Source organism: Schistocerca gregaria, chromosome 3, assembly GCF_023897955.1.
Source record: "Schistocerca gregaria isolate iqSchGreg1 chromosome 3, iqSchGreg1.2, whole genome shotgun sequence".
In the NCBI taxonomy this organism is placed as follows: domain Eukaryota; kingdom Metazoa; phylum Arthropoda; class Insecta; order Orthoptera; family Acrididae; genus Schistocerca; species Schistocerca gregaria.
Genome location: NC_064922.1, coordinates 332,772,600 through 332,799,170, shown reverse-complemented (window position 1 = coordinate 332,799,170; position 26,571 = coordinate 332,772,600). Strand labels below are relative to the sequence as shown.

Here is a 26,571-nt window from a genome sequence, read left to right as displayed (position 1 = left end):
AAAATTCAAACCGAAATTTGTCTGGATTTAAGCGGCGCACCCTATACATTGGCAACGGCCGTGCGGCAGTGAATACACCGGTTCCCGTCAGATCACCGAAGTTAAGCGCTGTCGGATGTGGCCGGACCCTGGATGGGTGACCATCCGGGCCGCCATACGCTGTTGCCATTTTTCGGGGTGAACTCAGCCTCGTGTTGCCACTTGAGGAGTATCTGTGCTTGCGATGGCAGTACTGTGGAGTCGTAGAATCTTGGACAGCTGCGGTGTGCAGCAGGTGGACTTTTTCGTTGAGTGTACACTGCAATGCATGCACACATTTTTGGAACTATGTGAGTTCCAGATTTATTACGAGGAGGAATGACGACTCAGAACAATGGATGGATATCATATGAACATAAAAAAGGTATTATTTGATGGGGTAAAACGTTTATTTTTGTTTTTGCAGACCTCTATTGTTGGTCCATTTCACCCTTGTCACAGTCGAGTTTTTGATAACTATTCTATTGACTGATCTGAGTTAATTTACTGTACCATAGAAGTTATTAGACTAAATGAATTTTCATATTTGATTCTATATTTGTTTTCTTTGATAAGTGCCTTACTAACTGAAATTTCAGAACTTACCGGTTGAGCCATGTGTTTCATTGACATTCTGTCTCAAGATTATGAATCCAATTTCCCTGGACCAACTGTAGTTAGTTTTTAGCAGCACTTTTTTAGTTTCAGCCGAGTCTTGCTGTGTTGCTGTTTCTGCCAGTACTTCATTTTTCCAGTGAGATTCAAAACACGTGATTGTTTCGTTTCCTTTGCGCCATGTAGATTCTGTCAGTTTATTTTAGCAGGGCTCTATGTCAGTGCAGAAATTTTCGTGTGTTTCAGGTTACACTCTTATACGCAAAGACATTACAGTTGGGTTTCATTTTTATACAGTTACGATTTTTTCCAAACACTCCGCCCTGACCGAGTCTACTGAGCGTGAAATTATTGGTTTCTTCATGAAAAAACAGTTTTCATACACACATAATTCTTTACAAATTTATGTAAGTGATGTGGCTTTGAGCTCAGTAGCACATTTAGATTGTCAGTTCATATTCCCAGGTTTGTATTTACAGTAAAAGGCCGAATCTATGAATACATCCAGGTAGGAGAAGGTGCAGTTTCATACTGATCAGAGAAGTCGTATTATCAAATTCTTTGTAAATTTGACTCAATTTTACAGTCACATATCGTCTTAACCCGAGAAGTTTCATTTCGTTTCCTCCTGCCTTCCTGGATCCTAAATTTTCTTTGTCATGCAGTTAATTTATCGACAGACTCACCTGCGCGTCATAGTGCAGTCGTACTGGACTGTATCTGCTTCGGATAATGTATGTTGTATTTCCTAATGCCATCTACCTACCTACCATAAGTCTTCACCTTGGACGTTCCTTGCGTCTTGGATTCTTGAAAATAACTGCCTTGGTCCAAGTATCAATCGATCGCCTAGATACTTATACCATTTATCATTGTTTCATTTTCTTTAGTCAGAATTACGGATGCCACTCCAGGCTATTTCCTTATTTTATCCTCGTCTTTCCTAGTCATTAAAAAAATGCGTCATCCTACTTTTCATTCAGAAACTTACTCATTCAGAATATGTCAACGTTTTGTGATATTTGAAGTGTTCATTTTGTCGTTACCTCGGAGCTTCCGCAACGTTGCGCGAAATCACACACATCTGCGGCGAGAGCTCACGCATTCTTAGTGGCCAGGAAAAGATACGCTACATGCTCTTCCAACATTTTATGATCATTCAATTGTTGATTCTTCTATCACGATAGGCTTATAACATTTCTTTTTTACACATTAAATTTAATTTTCTTTCATAAAATACATTTAATCATGTAACTACGCTTGCCTTTTTGCCCTCTGCCTGCTGGGCGTTTCCTTCTGCCTTAAAAAGTAGCATCAAACAATGCACACTGGTTTTAATATGTTCCTACGCTATATTTGACGAATTAGTCACAGTAAGGTTCTCTGTTAGTTTTTAGAAATGGTAAACAATGCTTGTAGTTGGGACAGCTTACGAACAATGGTTTTTTCTGTCCGCTGTAGTTCTGAAGTGATTCTCATCGAAACTGGTCATCGTTTCATAAATTTGCAATCCACACAAGACAAATTTTAATATCAGGCAAATGTAACCTTCAGTAAATGCCTGCTGATGAAGCGTATTAGCTTAGAAATCGATCGTGCGTAGTATTTTTGTATCAATAAATGCAGATAAAGCAACGTTTATTTTGTATCCATCCAGTGTAAGTCTCCATCTCTTCAGAACTATTGCAGTCTACGTCCAATTGATCATCATCTACAACTATTACCCCTTCCCCCCTCACACTTCCCTCTATTACCAAACTATTCATTGACACCTCTGATTGTGATCTTTACCACATGCCTGATTGTGATCTACTGCATTTCTGAGTTAATTTCAATCGTAAAACAATTTTCTCCTCAAAATTCAAATGGTTCGAATGGCTCCAAGCACTATGTGACTTAACATCTGAGGTCATCAGTCCCCTAGAACTTAGAACTACCTAAACCTAACTAACCTAAGGACATCACACACATCCATGCCCGAGGCAGGATTCGAACCTGCAACCGTAGCAGTCGCGTGATTTTCTCCTCAGTCAGACTGAGTACCTCCTCGTTGATGTTGTTGTTGTTGTTGTTGTTGTCGTAGTAGTTTTAGTCCGAAGACTGGTTGATGCAACTCTCGACGCTACCCATTTTTATAAGCCTCTACATCCTTTCTCTTTGTAGCTACTGCAATCCTTCTACTATTATTATCCTAACCCTCGTGTGTGTGTGTATGTGTGTGTGTGTGTGTGTGTGTGTGTGTGTGTGTGTGGAGCTCAGTGCCCATGCGAAATTTGTAAAAAAGAATATGGTTAAAACGGAGAAAATGCAAAAAAAGAGATAAAAAGAAACCTAAAAAAACATCGCATTCACTCTCTCCCAGTCTGACACATGATCACCCGCACAATATCACTACCTTACGTAATAGAAGATACCATTAAAATTCTTCAAATCTAAAACTGCTAAGTAAAGGTCAGTAAGGCAACAGGAAAACTAAAATACATTCACAGGAATATGTGGTCGTATGATCACCACCTTGGTAACACATTAAAAACCTCACACTAAAATATCACGGAACAAGTCGAGAGCAGTTCATAAAACTTTAAATGTCAATATACGTCTTATTGTCAATTAAAACAGAGGGCAAATCTGTTGACAAATGAGTTGCCGCCTTTTAGCCCGACAATAAAAAGCAGTTCAGTAAAATATGTATCACACATAAAAGGGTCCTCTCGTCTAGCATGATTGCATGTGTCGTGCTCCTCCCCCCCCCCCCACTCCTCCCCTTCTCTACCCCCCCCCAACGCCCCCCCCCCCCGCCCACTCCACACAGGTTCGAATCCTGCCTCGGGCATGGATGTGTGTGATGTCCTTAGGTTAGTTAGGTTTAAGTAGTTCTAAGTTCTAGGGGACTGATGACCTGAGATGTTAAGTTCCATAGTGCTCAGAGCCATTTGAACCACTCCACACAACACTTCTTTCCATTACGAAACTGGCTATTCCTTTTCTCCTCAGTTGGATTCAGTATCTTGTCACTGGTTAGCCGATCTACGCACTTCAACAGCAGCATTCTCCTGTAACACTACATTTCAGGATCTTGTGTTCCCTTCTCGTCCCCACGTTTCACTTCCACTCCGTGCTACGCCATTCGCTATCCTGGCGAGAGCAGAGGGCCACAGCGTGCACCGAGGCGCCTCGAGCACTGCGGCGCGCAGGCTGAGCGCCACAGCCGCGGCGTTGCTAGGCAGCCGCCTCGGCGTCCCGTGGGCGTGGTGGCGCTGCCCCCGTACCGCAGGCTCGCGCGCCCCCGCACCTTGGAAGCCCTCCAGCAGCCGCGCGCTCGCTGGAGCCATTTAAAGGAGTCGCCTTCTGCGGCTCCACGTGCGCCGGCTTCCCTCGCCGTGCAGCTGCCCCGTCTGCTGCAGTCCGTGCGTGAATTCTGAGAAAAATAGTGGTAAGCCAGTACGCTGTAGGAAAAGATAGGTAATATACAATATGCTCAAGAAACAAGACATAAGAGAGGAAGACTATGAAAAAAGTGCTCGAATTAAAATTATGTATGACAGGGATGTAGTCTTTCGCCCCTTCTCTTCAATCTACACTGCAGAGCCAAAAAAACTGGCACACCTGCCTAATGTCGTCTAGGACCCCAGCGAACACACAGAAGTGCCGCAACACGGCGTGGCATTTACTCGTCTAGTGCCTGAAGTAGTGGTGGAGAAAATGAATCCTGCAGGGCTGTCCATAAATTCCTAAGAGTTCGAGGGGGTGGAGATCTCTTCTCAACAGCACGTTGCAAGGCATCCCAGATATGCTAAATAATATTCATGTCTGGGGAGTTTGGTAACCACCGGAAGTGTTTAAACTCAGAAGAGTGTTTCTGGAACCACTCTGTAGCAATTCTGAGCGTATGGGGTGTCGCATTGTCCTGTTGGAATTGCCCAAGTCCTTTGGAATGCCCAATAGACATGAATAGATGCATGTGATCAGACTGGATGCTTGCGTACGTGTCACCTGTCAGAGTCGTATCTAGACGTATCAGAGGGTCCCACATCACTCCAACTGCACACAACACACCATTACAGAGTATCCAGCAGCTGGAGCTGTCCCCTGCTGACACCCAGAGTCCGTGGATTCATGAGGTTGTCTTCATAGCCGTACATGCCCATCAGCTCTATACGATCTGAAACGAGACTCGTCCGACAAGGCAACATGTTTCCAGTCGTCAACAGTCCAATGTCGGTGTCGACGGGCCCAAGCTTTATGTGGTGCAGTCATCAAGGGTACACGACTGTGCCTTCGGCTCCGAAAGCCCACATCGATGATCTTTTGTTGACTGGTTTGCACGCTGAGACTTTTTGATGGCCCAGCATTGAAATCTGCAACAATCTACGGAAGGGTTGCACTTCCGTCGCCTTGAACGGTTCTCTTCAGTCGCCGTTGGTCCAGTTCTCGCAGGATCTTTTTCCGGCCACAGTGATGTCGGAGATTTGTTGTTTTACCGGAGTCATGATGTTCAAGGTACACTCGTGAAATGGTCGTACCTCAAAATCCGCACTTCATCGCTACCTCGGAGATGCTGTGTCCCATCTCTCGTGCGCCGACTACAACACCACGTTCAAACTTATTTAAATCTTGATAACCTGCCGTTGTAGCAGTGGCAATTGATCTAACAACAGCGCCAGACCCTTGTCTTATATAGGGTTGCCGACCGCAGGACCGTATTCTGCCCGTTTACGTATCTCTGTATTTGAATACCAGCCTATACCAGCTCCAGTGCACAATATGCACAAGAAACAAGAGGGAACGATAAGAGTGAAAGTCAAGAACGAGGTGCTCGGATTAAAAAGGATGTATGACAGGGATGTAGCCTTTCGCCCTACTGTTCAATCCATATATTGAAGAAGCAATGACGGAAATAAAAGAAAGGTTCAGGAGTGCCATTAAAATTCAAGCTAAAAGGACATCAGTGACAAGATTGGCTGATGACATTGCTATCCTGAGTGAAAGTAAAGAAGAATTACAGGATCTGTTGAATGGAATGAACAGTCTAATGAGTTAGAATATGGACTGAGAGTAAATCGAAGAAAGACGAGAGTAATGGAAAGTAGCAGAAATGAAAACACCGTGGAACTTAACATCACGATTGGTGATCTGCTATCTGGACAGCAAAATAATGTATCTGGGACGGCGCAAGAAGGACATCAAAAGTAGGCTAGCATTGGTAAAAAGGGCATTCCGGGTCAAGACAAGTCTGCTATTATCAAACACAGGCCGTAACATGGGGAAGAAATTTCTGAGATTTTGTAAAGCCTCGTTGCCACTTTTGAGAAAGCATCGCCGCCACAGCTGTGGAGGCCGAGTTGCCACTGATGTTACAGTACGCCGAGTTTATGAGTTGTGCAGTACACCACTACACAACTGTGCCTCATGGTCAGGTAACAGGATACGAGAACGAAGGTTCTGCAACACTCCAACAAATTAGTTAACAAATGAGTGAAAAGGTGCACTTATCTTTGTGACTAGTTGAATATTGAAGTCTGCAACACTGCTTGTAATCTAACACAAAAATAGACCCTCAGTGGCTAAGTGCAAATAATCGTAGGTAAACTCCACCGAACATAGAAAATGCAGTTACAAAAAGTGTCTGCTCAATTCTAGGAGTTCACTAAATGACGTTCCCTGGTTAAGTCCGTCTTGGACGACGATCTATTTTTTGGAAATTTGTGGTAAGGTCTTGTGGGACAAAACTGCCGAGGTCATCGGTCCCTAAGCTCACACACTATTGAATCTAACTTAAACTAACTTACGCTAAGGACAAAACACACACACTCATGCCCGGCGGAGGACTCGAACCTCCAACGGGGTGAGCCGCGCGGACCGTAACAAGACGCCCAAGACCCCACGTGGCGATGATCTATAATCAAGTGGGCAAGAGCTGCTCTTCTATCTTCAGAGTAGGCTTCTGTCCGTTGTCGTCCAGTCATTGGCGGATGGTACTCGACCGGCAGTTGGCCGAGGCGAAATCGATACATTCATCTTCAGCGCCGCCCAGGGCGCTGGTGGAACTCACGCAAGTGGCGAGTCTCTGTGGTACTGGCGCCAGCTGGCATCTTTGTGCCTGTGGTGCTTTTGCCCTGGCTGTGTCTTCAAAGACAACGCAGCTTGAGACTGTACGTCTGAGCACACCATTGTATGGTAGTGTAACACGGACTCTGGAAAAAACCAGAAACAAGAGAATCTAAGCGTGTGATATGTGGTACTGTAGAAAGATATTAAAAATTGGATACAGTGATAAGGATTGAGGAAGTTCTGCGCAGAATCGGCGAAGAAAGGAACATTCAGAAAACACTAACAAGAAGAAGGGAGAAGATGACAGGAACCGTGTTATCAGCAAGTAGCCATACGTATATAACCAACAAATAAATGAGGAGATAGTGTGCAACTACAATTCTAAAATGAGAATGTTGGCACGAGAGAGGAATTCAAGCGGACCGCACGAAACCAGTCCGAAGACTGATGAAACAAAATAAAAATAAAGGAATAAAACAAAGTGGTTACCTCTCTAGTACCATGGAATTTATTTCCTATTGTCTTAACACATATTCTATCATCCTTTTCCAACTTCAAGTTATCCCTTTCCTCAAGGATTCTGCCGAGAACTTCATTATTTTGTTTTATCAGCCGACTGAAATTTTAGCATCGTTCTGCACTCCCACATCTCAAACTTTTCAATTCTCTTTTTTTGCGGTATTCTCAAATGACTCAAATGGCTCTGAGCACTATGGGACAACAGCTGAGGTCATCAGTCACCTAGAACTTGGAAATACCTACACCTAACTAACCGACGGACATCACACACATCCAAGCCCGAGGCAGAATTCGAGCCTGCGACCGTACAGGTCGCGCGGTTCCAAACTGAAGCGCCTAGAATCGCTCGGCCACAGAGGCCGGCCGCGGTATTCTCGTAATCAGTAATCATTTCCGCACATTGCTGTGCTCCAGGCATAAATTTTTCAGATGTCTCTTTCTTAAACTGGGGGCAATGTTTGATGGTAGTAAACACCTTTTGTCGAGGAAAGCTTTACTTGCTTGCGCTAGTCTCTTCTTATGTCCTCCTTGCTTCGTCCCCCATGCCAATTTTGCTTTTAAGGTACCACAGTTCCTTCACTTTGTTTAGTAGGTGGCTCTAATTTTTATGTCACGATTGTCACTAGAATCATCCCTGCTACTATGATTATTGGTTGAGAAAGATGCTCTCACCGCACGCTTCGAAGTTAACGACTACCAGTCCTTTTATGGACCGAAGTATAAGTTCACAGACACTAAACTGTTCCGATGTTGGCTAGCAGTTAACCGACCTTCAACCGGAAGCCTCGTTAAAACTCATTTTTACGGAATGTGACACTCGAAGAGTCATTGCCACCGACACAGCAAATTTATGCTTCCAGTAGAATCACTATAACGATCTGAGATACATCATAATTTAAAAAGTTAATGATCAGCCCCAGAAAGAGCTGTCTAGCCGTTTATGTTTCATGTCAAGGATGAGTGATCCCAGAATAAGCAGAATCTTATTTTGTGGGAAAAAAACAGAAAGAATAAAACAGGATATCATTAAAAGTGACATCAGTTTGAAGTCCAGAACTACTGAACCGCAAATAAAGATTATTTATTATTTCGTGCAGAGATATGACGGCACTGGCGAAAAGTTCTTTCTTAAGGCTGTGAAAAGAATTAGAGCACCGTCTGCTGATCACGGCGATATTACAGTAGAAATGATCGCGTATGTAATCGATCCATTGCTGTGCACTGCAACTGAATATCTTCAACCGCTGTCTGACTGCAAATGCTTCTCCGGCGGCCTAGAAACAGGGAGTTGTCAAACCACTACCCAAGAAGGACTCAGCCACGCCACCCTCTAACTACCACTTCATTTGTATTCTTCCTGCACTGTCCGGGACCTTAGAATATATAGACCACGACCAGCTTTGCGGCTGTTTTGCGACTGTTTTACGACGAATAACCCACTAGACAAATGCCAGTCAGGCTTCCGCAAACTTCGTACCTAGACATCTTCTTTAATAAAAGTAACAGACGACCTCAGGCTATCCATGGGGAGGCCAGAGGCAACCACTGTATTGCTATTAGACTGTCGCAAAGCTTCCGATACCATTGTCTTCAATATTTTCTTGCCAAACTTAGTAATCTAATTTTTTTTTATAAGGGGAATACAATGTTTTAGCTCGAATCTGACGTCCAGCACACAATTAGCACTGAATGCAGGTAGAACCAGACCTTCATTGGGTTTCGAAATCAGGTCCGAAAGTTGAATGATGGTACGTTAATGACGACTCGTTTCTGTCCTAGAGTAAAGTGGGCAACAAATTAACTCGGAACGTCGAGAATGTTGTAAGTAGGCTGTTTAGGTTTTTATGTTGGTAACGCTATGTAGCGCTCTATATGAAAATCACTGACTGTGCAGTGTGCAGTCTGTGGCTGGTGTGCATTGTTGGAACTTGCTATTGTAGTGTTGGGCAGTTGGCTGTTAACAGCGTGTAGCGTTGCGCAGTTGGAGGTGAGCCGCCAGCAGTATTGGATGTGGGGAGTGAGATGGCGGAGTTTTGAGAGCGGATGATCTGGAAGTGTGTCCATCAGAGAGAGTAAATTTGTAAGACTGGATGTCATGAACTGATATATATAATGACTTTTGAACACTATTAAGGTAAATACATTGTTTGTTCTTTATCAAAATCTTTCATTTGCTAACTATGCCTATCAGTAGTTAGCGCCTTCAGTAGTTAGAATCTTTTATTCAGCTGGCAGTATTGGCGCTCGCTGTATTGCAGTAGATCGAGTAACGAAGATTTTTGTGAAGTAAGTGTTTCATGAAAGGTATAGATTAATGTTAGTCAGGGCCATTCTTTTGTAGTGATTATTAAAAGTCAGACTGCGTTGCGCTAAAAATATTATGTGTCTGTTTAGTGTTGATCAGAATAAGAAAAGAGAGTAGTGTCTGAGTACATTGAGTTTTGTTCAGCTGTTTGAAAATAAAATAACGTAAGGGGTTTACCATCACAGTAATTCAGTAATTTCTCTAACGGGACGTTTCAATGTTAGTGGTTCAGTAACAAGGAAGGCAAATACAAAACTGTCTCTCTCAATGAAGAATCCAGGTGGGCGAAAACCGAAACTTCTCTGAACACACAGATACATATTGCAGGAAGACACGTATATCTCCCAGTTCAGTACAAAATTATAAGAAGTTCTTATCTCTCGTAAGGGTAAAAAAAACCATACATATTAAAATTATTCTAAAGGATATGAATGCATCAAAAACGGTTCAAATGGCTCTGAGCATTACGGGACTTAACATCTGAGGTCATCAGTCCCCTAGATTTAGAACTACTTAAACCTAACTAGCCTAAGGACACCACACACATCCATACCCGAGGCAGGAAGCTGTGACCGCAGCAGCAGCGCGTTTCCGGACTGAGGCGCCTAGAACCGTTCAGCCACAACTGCCGGCATGAATACTACACATCCCGTAGCTGTTCAGAGCAGTTGATGGACGAATGTTCACGCATGCTCATTTTTCCCTCCGCCACACACCGTTGGGTGGCTTACGGATTATAAATGTAGATGTAGATGTAGATGTAGATGCATTTGTGAGCATACTGCATCATCGGAAGCCCAACTGCCTTGGTTACGTCCGCGGGCAAGCGCAAAGATTTCCTTTCAATCTAAGTGCTTTATCGCCTGATTTCCATTCTCGACCTTATTTATCTTACACGAACGTAACAGTAGAATCACTCGGTCTCATCAGGGCAAAATTCTTTGTCTCACTTCATCACACAGTCGTCTTTTCTGAATCCAATGCAGAAACCCGACTGTGCGTTGTTCTGCCTCACAAATATCAGACATCTGATTCACAACTATAGCTCCAAAAGACAGCTAATGATTATCTTCTGAAACAACAATAATGCTCCCCCTTAATTTGGAACGCACCATGTGCCATTTACATTTGGTTACCTTTCCTTGCCATCATGCCTCACCCATGACCGAAAGCTGAAGGGATCTGCCTGCATTTGTCTTTCGTAGGGCTGTCTATGCCATGACATAATCATTTTAGTACCTTTACTCATGTTTACTCTACCATTTGCTACAAGCATTATAACTATTTTAAGCTGTTGTAGTGGTATCAGCAGTAGCAGAACTATTGTCAAATAGCATCGTTATTGCACTGACAGCGGAATTACGGGAGTTGTTCCTACGTTATATAGAGCCAATATCTTTTCACAATTATTATTTTTATTATTAAATGTGTTATTCTAGTTATTGTGCTTAATTAAACTGAAATACAAAAAAGTTGTGTCTGAAAAACCGTGTCGTAATGTAAGAAGCGGTCAGAAGTTAGTGAACTGATCAAGTTAAATAAACAAATAAAATAAGTAAATAAAAGTTAAAAATGTTAGTAGTAATTATAACTAAAACATTCTAAGAACTGCTTCGAACATACTGTTAAACAGAGTAGAAATATGTTCTAATATTAGTCTTATGGAAAAATTAAAAGCTCATCCATCCGATCAATGCCTTCCTTGCTAAATTAAATTGAGGGTAAATCCCTTATTCATACTGGGTTTACTGCTGGCTTCCATGACTTCCACGTCCTGTTGCTCGCAGACCTTCCCGTCAGCCCTAACCAGGATCACTGTAGGATATCCTCAAGGACAGGCAGAGTGTTCTAGGCGGTTGAAATTCCTCGCTGATATGTGGGCAGTTTCCCCGAAACACGTTAGAAAATGACAAAAGTTGCTTACACGATATTCCAGTAGTAGAGAAGAACCTACAATCTCGCTTTACTTACATAGCCAGAAATCTACTCCTTAATCCCACCTGTCTTGGGTTTTATTTGTATTAGGCAACCTTATATAGATTAATCGATGTCGTAGGCACTACGACTGATTTATTGACGAGTTCAACCGTACACTCTTACTACAGTCTCGTCTAGGAAGCAGAATGGTCTATATGTAACCGTAAGTGACTAGAAGAGTACTATCAAACCTTTTAAGCTTTTCTCTGAAGTTCCCAGTTCACAACTTATTTGAACGTCTCTGTGTTTCCCTCGTTCGTTGTGTGAAGCTTTGTGTGAGGTTTCCAGTTATTAACTCATTTGAACACCTCTGTGTTCCCCTCGATTGTTGTGTGAATCATTGTGTAAAGTTTCCAGTACGTCACTCATTTGAAGGTCTTTGTGTTTCCCTCGGTCGTCGTGTGAATCATTGAATGAAGTTTCCAGTTCGTAACTCAATTGAATACTCGGCGTTTCCCTCGATCGTTGTGTGAATCGCACACTTCAACAGCTGTGCAGGCAAAGCAGATAGTGTTATTCTATATACTAATCATAGCCTATCACTTGACTGAATCACCTCCATATCTTAGAGCTGCTGTTCATACTACAGTGCGGTTGTGTGTGTATGTGTGTGTGCGTGTTGTGTGTGTACATTTCCCAACAAATGACGACGTGGCAGAAACCTTGTTTGTAGAAGCCTGCTGTTGCTGTTCAAAAAACTTACCACCTCAAAAACTACCCCGTCGTCATACTTGAACTACCTCTCATGCAGTAGGTTCTTCATTCGAGCAGAGAGGGAGAAGACATTTCCCCTGTCAGGAGAATAATGGTGGTAAGGCAGAATTTAACACTGTGCCTTGTGCAGAATGAACAGGGGGTTTTCGCTAAATGTGAGCACAATGCTGTAGACCGTAAGGCGGTAGAACACGACGATATGGGTCACGTTGCACCATCCAGACCACCCCCCCCCCCCCCCCCCCCTTAAGGTGACAGACCGTCGCCGTTTATTATGGCATGGGCTACATGCGCGTCGTCCACTTCTTGAGGAATGTGCAGATACATGCTAGACGGTAATGTTTTGTGGAACGACGCCACTGGAAATGCCATGTCATCAGATAGTGTTTTCGGACGAATCCAGATTCTGTTCGTTTGAAAATTATGTGACTGCATTCGCACACGACTCACAGCGCCAACTCAAGGCCTTACGGTGTGGAGTGCTATTTTGTACAGCCACAAATCACACTTGGTGCGTGTCCATTGCTCTGTGACCAGTGTCACTTACGTTAATGACATCCTGCGACCTGTAGCCGTACCTTTTCTGCACAACCAGACGCCATTTTTCAGCAAGACTATGCACGACTTCATGGTGCTACACGAACACGTGCCTTCTAGATGACACAGGATGTCTCGTGCCTTCTTGATGGCACAGGATGTCAGCCTTTCGCCCTGGTCCTCCAGATCACCAGAATTGCCACCGATGTGTGGAATATGGTGAAGCGACGAGTGCAGCACTGTGGCCCAAAGCCAACCACCACAGATGAATTTTGGTACCAGTGTATTGGTACGTAAGAAAATCACGCTGTAAGCGTCAGCAAAAGATGTATTTTACTACGACGGAAGGAGGTAACAAACGAGGGAAACCTCATTCAATTTTTTTGTCAATTAACGGGGAGAGTCGGTCTTTAGTTGTCGTGGAGAGAAGACGTTTTTCTTGTGTATCATTGTGTTGTCTGAATAATAATCCAATCAAAATACTAAGTCTCAAAATTCGTTTTTTGTGTAAAACCACGAAAGTTTTCTTTTTTTTCGCGCACCATCTGAATGTCAGATCCACAAGAGGCCTGCATCACAAGAAGCCCGATTAAGAACTGTTATACACACCGTTAACAGATAAATACACTACCGGCCATTAACATTGCTACATCAAGAAGACATGCAGATGATAAAGGGGTATTCATTGGACAAATGTATTATACTAGAAGTGACACGTGATTACATTTTCACGCAGTTTGGGCGCATAGATCCTGAGAAATCAGTACCCAGAGCAACCACCTCTGGCCGTAATAACGGCCTTGATCCTTGATACGCCTGGGCATTGAGTCAAACAGAGCTTGGATGGCGTGTACAGGTACAGCTGCCCATGCAGATTCAATATGATGCCACAGTTCATCAAGAGTAGTGATTGGCGAATTGTGACGAGCCAGTTGCTCGGCCACCATTGACGAGACGTTTTCAATTGGTGAGAGATCTGGAGAATGTGCTGGCCAGAGCAGCAGTCAAAATTTTCTGTATCCAGAAAGGCCCGTACAGGACCTACAACATGCGGTCGTGCATTGTCCTGCTGAAATGTAGGGTTTCGCTGGGATCGAATGAAGGGTAGAGCCACGGATCGTAACACATCTGAAATGTAACGTCCACTGTTCAACGTGCCATCAGTGTGAACAAGAGATGACCGAGACGTGTAACCAATGGCACTGCATACCATCACGCCTAGTGATACGCCAGTATGGCGATGATGAAAACACGCTTCCAATGTGCGTTCACCGCGATGTCGCCAAATACGGATGCGACCATCATGATGCTGTAAACAGAACCTGGATTCGTCTGAAAAAATGACGTTTTGCCATTCATGCACCCAGATTCGTCGTTGAGTACGCCATCGCAGGCGCTCCTGTCTGTGAAACAGCATCAAGGGTAACCGCAGCCACGGTCTCCGATCTGATAGTCCATGCTGCTGCAAACGTCGTCGAACTGTTCGTGCAAATGGTTGTTGTCTTGCAGACGTCCCCCTCTGCTGACTCAGGGATCGAGACGTGGCTACACGATCAGTAACAGCCATGCGGATAAGATGCCTGTCATCTGGACTGCTAGTGATACGATGTCGTTGGGACCCAGCACGGTGTTCCGTATTACCCTCCTGAAACCACCGATTCCATATTCTGCTAACAGTCATTGGATCTCGACCAACACGAACAGCAATGTCGCGATACGATAAACCGCAATTGCGATAGGCTACAATCCGACCTTTATCAAAGTCGGAAACGTGATGGTACGCATTTCTCCTCCTTACACGAGGCATCACAACAACATTTCACCACACGCCGGTCAACTGCTGTTTGTGTATGAGAAATCGGTGGGAAACTTTCCTCATGTCAGCGCGTTGTAGGTGTCGCCACCGGCGCCAAACTTGTGTGAATGCTCTGAAAAGCTAATCATTTGTATATCACAGCATCTTCTTACTGTATGTTAATTTTCGCGTCTGCAGCACGTCACCTTCCTGGTGTAGCAATTTTAATGGCCAGTAGTGTACTTATAGCGGAAGGAGATGAATATAACCAAGGACACAACGTAAGTTTGCGACATCACTGGCCTACAATTTACTAAATTTGTGAATTAAAAGAAGAGGCAATTTATTTCCTGCAAAAGTCATGAAAAATCAAATATATCAATTGTATACAATCAATTTTGTACACCAGGTGAATGCAGCATGGATGGCTGCACCACAGGACTCCATTCACGCCTTATACACGTCGATGGCACCACGCATGGGGCAATTTATCAAATTCCGTGGCGGACCCTGTGCCTGCCATGCAACAGGACACATGTTGAGCCGAGTCATTTCTGCAGAACACAGTAATGTACATGTCTTGTGAATATGAACGTCCTATCTCTAGTTGTTCAAGGTGTTCTGTTTTTCCTGAACGTGAGTGTAGTTCCATTTGCTTCTTTGCATCAGATATTAGCAAACTAATTCGTTGGGACAAGTCTCTTGGTGAGGATTATGTTGAGAAGTAGCAAAGTTCTGATTTTGGGCGAACACATAGGTTTTTCTACATCAGTTTGTCTCTCCAGTTACACAGATCAGCGATGGAAAAACTTTTTTGCTGAAAATACCTTATTCTTATGTTTTTTTTTAGTATGGGAAACCCAAATATCGTACTTAAAATACTATATCACCCACCATTTCTTCACATTTTACAGTTAAATTTATTAAATTAAGCTATTTTTAAAGAATTTAACAACTATTATATAGTTAAAATAATTTAAGCAGGAGCTGTAATGAATGTAGATGACGTCGGTAGCACTGCTTAGAAACAGTCGATGGCAAAAAAAGGTCGTTTCTATTTTTGTGTTAACAGATGGTGTTTTGTTTACTGTACATTTGCTCAGTACAATGTCTAATAGTGGTTGTAAAAACTCTGCTGATAGTTTTTGTTATATTTGTGGTTGTGGTGAATTTGTGACTAAAAACACCAAAGAAACATTATAGACTCTGTGAAAAAGCTTTATCCATCATACTTTGGATCTAAACTTGGTGATGAAGATAAATCTTGGGCGCCGCATCAGATATGTTATGTGTGTGTTGAAGATCTGAGAAAATGGCCCAAAAAGGAGAAAAAAAGCTTTCAGATTTGCTGTTCCTATTACATGGAGGGAGTCAAGAAATCATTCCGATGATTGCTACTTTTGCGGAGTTGATATTACTGGTCATAATTCCAAAGACAAGAAGGTAATAATCTACCCTAACCTTCCGTCCGCCATTCGACCAGTAGGGCATGGTGTAGATTTGCCGGTTCCTGAACCACCAGATGATTTAAATTCTATTCCAACAGAAGTATTTTTAGATATACAATCTGATTTAGATGAACCAGATGATGTAATACAGAAAGTCTAGAGCCCAAATTGTTTACTCAGCCCGAGCTTAACGATATGGTTAGGGGTCTGGGCTTAACGAAAGAAAAAGCTGGATTGCTTGGCTCTAGATTAAAAGAAAAGAAGTTATTGGCAGTTGGAACCAGCATATACATGTATAGAAAGAGAGAGAGCAGCAATTTTCCAAGTTTTTTCAACAAGGAGGTGATTTAGTGTACTGCTCAGAAATTCTCGGTCTGATGAATTAGTTTGGTATTGAATACGAAAAGGAAGACTGGAGGCTGTTTATTGATTCATCCAAAACTAATGATGGAAAAACGCTACCAAGACCGCTGGAGCACCAACATGATGTGGGTCAATTCACCGAGAAGTTCAGCAAGCGACTCACCGTAGAAAAAGCTACATAAGAAGCTTCAAAGAAAAAAGAGAAAGAAAATACAATTCCAGCTGACAAGTGGAGCCTCTATTAACACATATCATTTTTTAAGTAGCTTACTGTAAATACAAACCATACTTATGTTGTAACAAAGTGTTTCATAATTTCCCCGTTTTTCGTATAGCATTTGATTTTTATACCATATAATAAAAAGTATATTGCTAACAAACTATGGATGACACAAAAAAACTAAGGCTTTATTTGGATTCAGCTCATAAAAATCTATAAACATCAGCTGTTAGCCGGCCGCGGTGGTCTCGCAGTTCTAGGCGCGCAGTCCGGAACCGTGCGACTGCTACGGTCGCAGGTTCAAATCCTGCCTCGGGCATGGATGTGTGTGATGTCCTTAAGTTAGTTAGGTTTAAGTAGTTCTAAGTTCTAGGGGACTAATGACCATAGGAGTTGAGTCCCATAGTGCTCAGAGCCATTTGAACCATTTGAGCCATCAGCTATCAAAGAAAAAAAAGTTTTTTTAAAAAAATATTTCCTTGGCCTGTGTTATTGCATGTTCGTCATAGTGATTTGAATTTGTCAGTTCGGTAATCCGTGGAATAACTTTCATTGTAATCTCATGTCTCCTTCTTGACCTTGCAGTTTGCACCAGTAGTGGTGGATGTTTATTTTCTCGAGTTGATAATTAAATCTTCGCGTACCCATCTTGTTGTGAGCGGTCAGAGTGGGACTGGACAGGAACTGGCACCTGATCGACCTTCCTCCGTGAGTTTGGCAGCCGCGGTGAGTCCCCCTCTCTATGACACACGGAGCTGGCAGCCCTGCGGCCTTCCAAAGCGCCTCAGCCGGCGGCGCCCACGGACACGTGGGGTGGGTGGGGGTCCCTCCCAGCTCTGCGGCCGGACAGCCACGCCGGTTGCTGATGGAGCCGTCGCTCGGCCGCTGCCCGAGAGGCAGCAGACGCCCACAGCGGCAGGTGTCGGCTCGTCTTATCGCGGCATCGCCGTCTAATTAATAGCGCCCGGTTCGGCTTTCGCGGAACGCGTCCTCGCCTCGAATATTAAACAGCTCCCGTACAAAGTAGCATCCTCCCGACACCTCTACTCGTGCGCCGATACTATCGCCATTCCAGAGTGTGATAGTTACGAGCACGTGAGAAACTAATACTCGTATATTTTCTCTTACGCCACCCTGTGTGGTACTCCGAGCTGTTTCATCGACACCAGACTCCAGAACAAGTGCATAAACTGCCAGAATTTACGTCTAGTTTTACACGACTTTGCAAATACCGGACAGTTTCAGGCCGTATGTGACCAATTATGGAAAATTTACTTGAAATCTCGGATGTCACTGTGCGATTCCTGGCGCGTTCTACTATTTTTCCTCAACCCTAAATTTTGAGGGCTTACTCATACTTCCACCCCTGTTGATGCTAGTCCCTTAATGCTCCCGTATCTTCTGAGAGTTTTAATTTCATTCATAAACTGTCCTCGTGCAACGCTGTCTCTTACTTTAAACTAAAGTGACAAAAGTAATGGGCTACCTCCTAACACCATGTCACATCTCGTTTTGCCCGACCTGGCGTAGTTCAACAAGTCGTCGTGTCATGTACTCAATAAGTCGTTGCAGAAATATTGAACAATGCTGCCTCTATAACCGTCCGTAATTGCGTAAGTGTTGACCGTGCAAGATATAGTGCGCGAGTTGACCTGTTCATTTTGCCTCATAAATGTTCGATGGGATTCATGTCGGGCGAAACTGGATGGTCAAATCTATCGCTCGAGTTGTCCAGGATGTTCTTCAAACCAGTCGCGAGAAACTGTAGCCTGGTGACATGACATCGTTGGTTGCGGGTATGAAGACCATAAATGGCTGCAAATATTCTCCAAGGAGCCGAACATAACCGTTCCCAGTCAATTATCGGTTCACTTGGACTAGTAAACTCAGACCACTTCACGTAAACACAGCCCACACCATTATGGAGCCACCACCAGCTTGTACAGTCCCTTCTTGACAACTTGGATTCAAGGGTTCGTTGGGTCTGCGCCGTCCTTGAACCCTACCATCAGCTCTCACCAGGTGAAATCGGGACTCATCTGACCACGCCACCGTGTCCAATTGTCTAGAGCCCAAACGATAAGGTCACGAGCCCAGGAGAGACGCTGCAGGCGATGTCGTGCTGTTAGCGTAGGCACTCGCGACAGTCGTCGGCTCCCATAGCCCATTAACGGCAACTTTTGCCGCACTGTCCTAACGGATGCGTCCGTCGTGCGACCCAAATAGATTTCTGCGGTTGTTTCATGCAGTGCCGCTTCTCTGTCAGAACTGTCAACTATACGGGAACGCCGTTGCTCTCGGTCGTTAGCTAAAGGCCGTCAACGACTGCGTTATCCGTGGTGAGAGCTAATGCCTGAAATTTGGTATTCTCGGCACGCTCTTGACCCTGTGGATTCCGGAATATTGAATTGCCTAACGATATCCGAAATGGAATGTCCTACGCGTCTAGCTCCAATTACCATTCTGCGTTCAAAGTCTGTTAACTCCCATCGTAATCCCATGGGAAATTTTTTCACATGAATCAACTGAATACAAATGACAGCTTTTTGTGTTAGCAGAAGAGCCAACACCGTGTTACAAGTGGAGGCCGAAATGCACGCGTTTTAGCTCACGGAGGCTGGCGTGAGGAGGGAAGAACTGTACTGACGTGAGGTCTGGAACATGATAAGGAATGAGAATTCAGAAAGCGGACGTAATTAGTTTGATACTTAACTTTAATCCGTTAATGATGAACGTCGCTCTTGACGGCACATGATTCACAATATTATCTGTTCAGAATACATTCGTAGTAACTTGCTAGGTCGTAGCAAATGACGTAGCCGAAGGCGATGCTAAACTGTCGTCTCTGCAAATAAGAGCGTGTGTAGACAGTGAACCATCGCCAGCAAAGTCGGCTGTACAACTGGGGCGAGTGATAGGGAGTCTCTCTACACTAGACCTGCCGTGTGGCGGCACTCGGTCTGCAATCACTGACAGTGGCGACACGCGGGCCCGACGTATACTAACGGACGGCGGCCGATTTAAAGGCTACCACCTAGCAAGTGTTGTGCCTGGCGGTGACACCACACAGCTCTCCCAGCTTTTATATGGTGTTTAAGCGATACTACTGCAATCTGTATATGTGCACATAGCTATCCTGTGAGTTTTGTCATCTCAGAGCTTATCATTCCTTCATTCAGAGTATTGAACTGTGATGAATGGCGAAATACCCCGTCAGTCCAAAAGATTTCGAGACAGGGTTCATAAAAAATAGATGAAAGTTAAGATGGTGGTTTTAATGGTTAGGGTGTTCTACGTAGTCGCTAATCTCCTCCTTCCCCCTCTTGAGTAAAAAGTACAGAACGTTGATACAACCATGCGAAACTGTTAGAAAAGTCCTTCTTTGGAATGCTGTTCAACTCGCGCGGCACTTTCGCTCCTTGTTGAGTCTTGGCGAACCTTCAAAGGCCCATTCTGCATTCTGCTGTTTTATGATAGAGTCGTATTGATGACACCAGTTCTCGTCACCCGTGATTCTTTTTTTTTTTTCAAAAAAGATTTGCCTGCGTTTTTCATCTCTATTTTGTGACCATGTGGATGAACTGTCGTATCTAGCCTGCCAACTACAGTGCCAGATGTCAGTATTATTGAGACTTGGTGGTCTTGTTTGGAGAGAAGGTTGCGTGATCGCTGCCCGCCTGCATTTGTCATTATTTTGCTGGAAGAACGGTATACGCTTACCTCTAAATCCGTTTAGGGCCTCTACTCGTGCATTTATCCGTTCCGAGACGAATGGAAGTTATTTTGAGTGCCAAAGGTTTTCCTACACAGTATTAGGTAGGATAATGAGGGGGAGGGCTTGTATGATGATGTGACAGAAGAAGAAACAGGGCTGAATAGGGAAGAGAACCAGTATGAGAATCAGAATTTGAAATGACTTTGAAAGACTTAAGATCAAATAAGGCAGAAGGGATGGATAAGATTCTAAAATCATTGCGAGAAGTGGCAACAAAACGATTATTCAAGTTGGTGTGTAGAATGCGTAAGACTGGTGATGTACCATCAGACTTTCGGAAGAACATCGTCCACACAGTTCCCAAGGTTGCAAGTGCGAGAATTATTGCACAGTGAGCTTAACAGTTGATGAATCTGAGTTGTTGACAAGAACAGTATAGACAAGAACTGGAAAAGAAAACTCGTTCATAGGATTTGTCGACCTGGAAAAAGCGTTCGACAGTATAAAATGGTGCAAGATGTTCGAAATTCTGAGGAAAGTAGGCATGAGCTATAGGGTGAGACGGGTAGTAAACAATACGTACAAGAACCAAGAGGAAGAACAAGCATGGGAAACCAGGACAAAGGTTCACGTATTAAAAAGAATGTAAGACAGGGATGTAGTGTTTCGTCCTTGCCGTTGAATCGATGCGTCGAAGGAGTAATGACAGCAACAAAAGAAAGTTCAAGAGTGGAATTAAAATTCAAGGTGAATGGATATCAATGATAAAATTCGCTGATGACATTGCTCTTTTCATTGAAAGTGAAGGAGAATTACAGAATCTGCTGAACTGAATGAAGAGTCCAGTGAGTACAAAACATGTATTCAGAGTCAATCGAAGAAAGACGAAAGTAACGAAAAGTAAGAGAAATGAGAACGCTGAGAAACTAACATAAAATTGGTGATCAGAGAGTAGTTGAAGTTAAGCAATTTTGCAACGTAGGCAGAAAAATGACCCAAGGCGGTCACAGCAAGAACATCAAAAACATACTAGCACTGGCAAAAAGGGCATTCCCGGCCAAGAGAAATCTACTAGTATCAAATATAGGTCTTAATTTGAGGAAGTAATTTCTCAGAATGTGCGTTTGGAGAACAGTATTGTTTCGTAGTGAAACGTAGAGTGTGGGAAAACCGGATCAGAGGAGAATAGAAGCATTCCAGATGGGGCTGCTACAGACGAACGTTGAAAACTGGGTGGACTGATGAGGTAAGAGACGAGGAGATCCTCCGCTGAATCGAAGAAAAAAGGAATATGTGTAAAACACTGACAATGAGAAGAGATAGGATGGTAGGGCAACTGTTAAGACATCAGGGCATGACTTCTAGAGCAGTGGTTCGCAACCTTTCTTAGACTTACCCCTGATTGCAACTAGAGATTACCCCTCACCCGTCCGTGTTAACTGTTGCCACTGCCTACGTCACATTATTAGAAACTTTAGCACGTAAATAAACTGTAGAATTAAACACTTTTCTTGGTACACTTTTTAAAATTATGAAAGATGAATAAGTTTGTGCTCACGCGTTTGTGTGTGTGTGTGTGTGTGTGTGTGTGTGTGTGTGTGTAAGAAAGAGGCAGAGAGAGAATGAATGCCGCAGTAATTGGTGGTGCTTCACAAGCGCTACTCACAACTCCTTCTCCGATAAGAAAGCTGACTATCGACAGTGAGGTTAGACACTTCTTACAAGCCGGCCGGTATGACAGAGCGATTCTAGGCGCTTCAGTCTGGAACCGCGCGACTGCTACGGTCGCAGGTTCGAATCCTGCCTCGGGCATGGATGGTTGCTTGGTTGATTGTTTGAGGGAGGAGACCAAGCAGCGAGGTCATCGGTCTCATCGGATTAGGGAAGGAATTCGGTCGCGCCCTTTCAAAGGAACCATCCCGACATTTGCCTGGAGCGATTTAGGAAAATCACGGGAAACCTAAATCAAGACGGCCGGACGCGGGATTGAACCGTCGTCCTCCCGAATGGGGCATGGATGTGTGTGATGTCCTTAGGTTAGTTAGGTTTAAGTAGTTCTAAGTTCCAGGAGACTGATGACCTCAGTTGTTAAGTCCCATAGTGCTCAGAAACATTTGAACCATTTGAACACTTCTTACAAAACACACTTCCCCTGCATTACTCCTGTCCATTGCGGCACTGACTTGACCTGCACACTGCAACCCCGTTTAAAATCAACCAATATAAAATGTGTGCACTACACTTACTGTTCGTAAATCACATGATTGGTGCGCCGCTTATTTCTGAAGTGGCAGAAATTGGAAGATTCAGACTGTCAATGCTTTGTGTCTGACAACAGCCAATAATAGTAATAATAATAATAATAAAAACCATAATACTCTGTACAGAATTATAGTAGCCCTTATGCAGTTACTGCTGTCTCGAGCTATCGATTAATTCATTTGCCTGTTTCGAAGCGATTAATGAAGCAATTTCTGGACTACTGCAGGTACTATCTACAATATCATACTTATAAAACTTCATTCTTGCACCTATTGTATATTACTCATCTCTCTCTCTGTAGCTTATACGTATTTAGCCCAGAATTCTGAGTCATCGAAGCGAGTAATGAAGCAACTTCTGCGCTACTGCAGGTACTATCTACAACTTGGAGAAGACATTTTCTTGAGATAGTTAGTATTTGTTACGCATACTTCCCGTGTTGGAAACCACAGTATTAGAGGGAGCTGTAGCGGGTAGAAACTATGTACGGGACAAAGCACAGCACATGTGTGTAGTGGGTGGACTACGTGAAGAAATTGTACTCTCCATCACATTAAGGCTACTAACTGAGAAAAAGTAATTACTGATGACTTGTATAATTAGAGTCTTACAAAATTATGATAATAGTAATGATATTTTGAAAATAATTTAGTTTCGTGACTGAAATAGAATCGAATGGTTTAATTTTTGCTCCTCAAAAAATTTCATTTTATCCCTCAGGGGGTAATTATGCCTACGCTGGGATCCACTGTACTGCAGGGAGCTGTAGAGAAAGACAGAGATTCGAATACAGCCAGCAAATAATTGAGGACGTAGCTTGCTAGTGCTGCTCTGAGACGAAAAGGTTGGCGGGCCGCATCGAAACAATCAGATGACTGATGACACAAATACAGGGTGGTCCATTGATAGTGACCGGGTCAAACATCTTACGAAACAAGCATCAAACGAAAAAACTACAAAGAACGAAACTCGTCTAGCTTGCAGTGGGAAACCGGATAGCGCTATGGTTGGCCCACTAGATGGCGCTGCCATTGGTCAAACGGATATCAACTGCGTTTTTTTAAATAGGAACCCCCATTTTTATTACATATTCGTGTAGTATGTAAAGGAATATGAATGTCTTAGTAGGACCACTTTTTTCGCTTTGTGACAGATGACGCTGTAATAGTCACAAAAGTATAAGTACGTGGTATCACGTAACGTTCCGCCAGTGCGGACGGTATTTGCTTCGTGATACATTAACCGTATTAAAATGGACCGTTCACCAATTGCGGAAAAGGTCGATATCGTGTTGATGTATGGCTGTTGTGATCAAAATGCCCAACGGGCGTGTGCTATGTATGCTGCTCGGTATCCTGGACGATATCATCCGAGTGTCCGGACCGTTCGCCAGATAGATACGTTATTTAAGGAAACAGTAAGTGTTCAGCCACATGTGAAACGTCAACCGCGACCTGCAACACATGATCATGCCCAAGTAGGTGTTTTAGCTGCTTTTGCGGCTAATACGAGCATCAGTAGCAGACAAATTGCGCGAGAATCGGGAATCACAGAATGCTAAATTAACATCGATTGCACCCGTACCATATGTCTATGCACCCGAAATTGCATGGCGACGACTTTGAACGTCGTGTACAGTTCTACCACTGGGCACAAGAGAAATTATGGGACGATGACCGAGCGGCCTAGGGCGCTGCAGTCATGGACCGTGCGACTGGTGCCGGCGGAGGTTCGAGTCCTCCCTCGGGCATGGGTGTGTCTGTTTGTCCTTAGGATACTTTAGGTTAAGTAGTGTGTAAGCTTAGGGACTGATGACCTTAGCAGTTAAGTCCCGTAAGATTTCACAAACACATTGGAACATTTTTTTGGAACGATGACAGATTTTTTACACGCGTTCTATTTAGCGACGAAGCGTCATTCACTAACAGCGGTAACGTAAACCGGCATACTATGCACTATTGGGCAATGGAAAATCCACGATGGCTGCGACAAGTGGAACATCAGCGACCTTGGCGGGTTAATGTATGGTGCGGCATTATGGGAGGAAGAATAATTGGCGCCCATTTTATCGATGACAATGTAAATGGTGAAATTTATGCTGATTTCCTACGTAATATTCTACCTATGTTACTGCAAGATGTTTCACTGAATAACAGAATGGCGATGTACTTCCAACATGATGGATGTCCGTCACATAGCTCGCGTGCGGTTGAAGCGGTACTGAATAGCATATTTCGTGACTGGTAGATTGGTCGTCGAAACACCATACAATGGCCAGCACATTCACCGGATCTGACGTCCCCGGATTTCTTTATGTGGGGAAAGTTGAAGGATATTTGCTATCGTGATCCACCAACGCCTGACAACATGCGTCAGCGCATTGTCAATGAGTGTGCGAACATTACGGAAGGCGAACAACGCTGTTGAGCGGAATGTCGTTACACGTGTTGCCAAATGCACTGAGTTTGACGGACATCATTTTGAGCATTTATTGCATTAATGTGGTATTTACAGGTAATCACGCTGTAACAGCATGCGTTCTCAGAAATGATAAGTTCACAAAGGTACATGTATCAAATTGGAACAACCGAAATATAATGTTGAAATGTACCCACTTTCAGTATTTTAATTTAAAAAACCTACCTGTTACCCAATGTTCGTCGAAAATTGTGAGCCGTATGTTTGTGGCTATTACAGCGCCATAAATCACAAAGCGAAAAAAGTGGTCCAACTAAAACATTCATATTTCTTTACGTACTACACGAATACGTAATAAAAAACGGGGGTTCCTATTTAAAAAAACGTTGTTGATATCCGTTTGACCAATGGCAGCGCCATCTAGCAGGCCAACCATAGTGCCATTTGGTTTCCTCCTTCAAGCTAGACAAGTTTCGTTCTTTGTAGTTTTTTCGTTTGCCGCTTATTTCGTGAGTTATTTGGCCCGATCACGACCAATATATATATATATATATATATATATATATATATATATATATATATATATATATATATATATATATATATATATATATATATATGTGTGTGTGTGTGTGTGTGTGTGTGTGTGTGTGTGTGCACACTACATATATTCCAATCTCCGTCTTATATATTGAAACGTCCCCTTAGAGAAATGGCATGGATGTGTGTGATGTCCTCAGGTTAGTTAGGTTTATGTAGTTCTAAGTTCTAGGGGACTAATGACCACAGCAGTTGAGTCCCATAGTGCTCAGAGCAATATTTACTTATTCTGATCAACACTAAACTGACACACAATATTTTTTTAGCTCAACGCAGTCTGACTTTCAATAATCCCTACAAAAGAATGGCCCTGACTAACATTAACCTATACCTTTCACGATTCACTTACCTCACAAAAATCTTCGTTACCCGAACTACTGCAATACAGCGAGCGCCACTACTGTCAGCTAAATGAAAGATTCTAACTACTGAAGGCACTAACTACAGATAGGCACAGTTAGCAAATGAAAGATTTTGATAGGGAACAAACAATGTATTTCCCTTAATAGTGTTCAAAAGTTATAATATATACATATATCAGTTCATGACATCCAGTCTTACAAATTTACTGTTTCTGATGGACACACGTCCAGATCGTCCGCTCTCAAAACTCCGCCATCTCTCCCCTCACATCCACCACTGCTGGCGGCTCACCTCCAACTGCGCAACTCTACGCGCTGTTAACATCCAGCTGCCCAACACTACAATAGCCAACAACAATGCAAACCGGCCACAGGCTGCACACAGCACAGCCAGTGATTTTCATACTGAGCGCTACGTGGCGTTACCAATAAAGAAAACCTAAACAGCCTACTTAAATAATATACAGGGTGATTCAGAAATGCATGTAAATATTTTAAGGGTGTATTTGTGAGGTAAATATAAGACAAAGATGTTCTATAAATGTTTTTCCATAAACGTTTAATTCCAGAGTTATCGTTAAAATACGAAAGTCATGTCCGTATCAAAACGACGTCAGTGCAAGCAGCAGGATGCCATATTCTGGTACGTAAT

General features: G+C 43.3%; 1 protein-coding gene and 1 pseudogene across 1 annotated transcript in view; both read left to right on the top strand.

The window, feature by feature from the left end:
- The window catches only part of LOC126355751 (mitogen-activated protein kinase kinase kinase 11-like), a 403,455-nt gene that overhangs the window by 312,707 nt on the left and 64,177 nt on the right, over positions 1–26,571 (top strand). The gene's annotated exons all lie outside the window — the stretch shown is intronic.
- On the top strand, positions 51–168 carry LOC126356876 (5S ribosomal RNA; annotated as a pseudogene).